The sequence below is a fragment of the Elephantulus edwardii genome, unplaced genomic scaffold (assembly GCF_000299155.1).
Source record: "Elephantulus edwardii isolate Elephantulus edwardi_28Jun2011 unplaced genomic scaffold, EleEdw1.0 scaffold00240, whole genome shotgun sequence".
Lineage (NCBI taxonomy): Eukaryota > Metazoa > Chordata > Mammalia > Macroscelidea > Macroscelididae > Elephantulus > Elephantulus edwardii.
The window spans coordinates 1,854,163-1,856,643 of NW_006399990.1; positions in this window are offsets into that span (position 1 = coordinate 1,854,163).

The following is a 2,481-nucleotide window of genomic DNA, read 5'->3' on the forward strand; positions in this document are numbered from 1 at the left end:
ATTTTAATCTCTCTTTTTGCCAATAATTTTGAGCATTTCTTCATGTGTCTGTTGGCCATCCAAATATTTTCCTCTGTGAAAATTCTTTTCATGGCTTTTTCCCATATTCTAACTGTATTATCAGTCTTTTTCTTGGGCAGGCCCAGTAGGATTCTGCAAATTTTTTATATGAGATGCTTATCTAGTATGGCCAAATGTTTTTTCCAAGTCAGTGTGTTTTCTTTCACTCTGTTGAAAAAGTTTTTGACGCACACAGGCATTTAATATGATAAATGTGGTGTTGTTTTTTGAATTCAGTTTCCACTTCATATAGCAGAGAAATTATATCTTCGCAAATGTCTGGAAGTAAAGGATTTAAACATCAGTCAAAAAATGAAAAACATCTAAAGAAAAGATGGACTTGATGTGATACTGGAAGAAAAGCTATGGTCTGTGTATCTGTGCCATGTATCTGCAGGACTTCCACTTTTATATTCTCATCCATCAATCAGCAATGCTTTTCTCAAAATTGCAATAGAATTTGGGGCTTTACGTTCTGATTTTTACTTACTCTAATTTCAGGATCCTAAGGAATCTAGTTCTCACTCATTTCTGTATGCTTGATTTTTTTTCTTTGCTCTATGTTACATCCAATGTCATCAAATTATGATTCATACAGGGTATATTCGAAACAACAAAGGAGGATGTCATCACAGCATACAGAGTTCTACACAGCCCTGCTGTTAAAATGTTCAAAGCTATCCTTGCCACTGGGAATTTTTCACTAGTCATAATTTGTCACAAAGTTCTGGCCTCCCTCATTATGTTGCTTGACTCTTTCCCAATCTTTTATCTATTCCTTCTTGTAATACCCTCTCCAAAATCATATGATCACAATGCTTTTCTGCAGAAAAATTGGATTTCTCTATTGTTTGCCCTTCAATATCATGCCCAGATCCTGTGTCTTTTACTCAAAAAGAACCCTGCTGCCAGTGAATAGTATATTAACTCACAGAAAATACTTGAAGCTCTTTTGCTGTTATCCAAACCGCATACAACTATGTTACTCAAATATCAGCATGGTTCCACATGGCCCTGTCTCACATACTCCGTTGTAGCACACAGTGCATTATTTGAAGAAGGGGGAAGGGACAAATTCTGACATTTGAAGTTAATTAAAGGCAGTTTAATAAAAATAAAACAGCATCAAATCTTCCCCCTTCCTTCCCAAATGTCATGTTAACTGCCCATTCTTCATTAAAAAATAAACATACACACTACCCAATATCTTGTTCCATTCATACCTACTTTTTGTTTTGGTTTTTATTGTTAATTTTTCTTAATTTTGTATTATCTCACTGGTTTTTTGAAGCCATCTCCTTGCCAGTTCTGGCTCAAGTCTCATCAGCATCTTAAGAAAATAAAGAAGAGAAAGTGTGGGAAAGAATTCTTATTTTCAGGTATTGGGAGGAAGATAAATATATATGTTCTCAAATATTAAAAATTTTCACTCCTTTGGTAAAGAAGTACAAGTTTTTTTAATGAATGGAAGCAACCTCAGGGAATTAATTGTCACTTACTTGTGCAATGACATTTTTTTTAGGTCTGGAGTCTTGGGACTTAAGAGAGATAACATTCCAGAAACAAATTAAAGTACTCTTTGGCATAGTGAAAAATATGTTGGAAAGAAGTTGTATTTGAGAATGATACCTGAAAAATGACAGCTGTGAAATGATTTGGAGGAAACAAAAACTACTGAAAGAAACCAAAAACAGCTATTACTTGAAGATACAAAAGAATTTTACCAACAGTGTTTATGTAGCTGTGGGCAATATTCAGGCAACACAGAAACACAGATTCCAGTACAAGAAATCCCAGAACATCTAATCATGTCCATACAAAACCTAGACCTAGATTAAAAAGCTGTTGTCCTAACAAAGCAAGTGAACATTGTGTCATTTAAAATCAAGAAAGTGTGCATCAGAGTTTATCCCTTCTCCATATTTATTTAATCTGGTTTGAGGTTCATTAAGATTTTTTTCTTCTTCTTTTTGTGTCACATTGAGTTGAATCTGACTAGCACAGGAAGGGACTGCCCATTCCTTTTCCAGCAGAACATATGGTGGATTCAAACCACTCACCTTCGGGATTGCAGCTCAGTTTCTTGCCACTATGCCACCGGAGCTCCCTTTATTCAATCTGTCTGAAAATCATTCAAATGATGTTAGCAATTTTAGAACTTCACTCTATGAAGAAAAATGTGTCCAGGTAGGAAGAAGACTCATCAAACTACCAGCCTTAGGCAGATGTCACAACTTTGCATGTAGAAAGTGAGGAATATGTGAAGCACTTACTGAAGAAGATCAAAGAGTACAGACTTCAATACGGTTATATCTTAGACATTAAGAAAACAAAATTCAAGTATTTTATAAATTCTAGATATACGTCCCTTATCTGACATGTCATTACCAAACACTTTTTCCCAGTCTGTGGCTTCCCTTT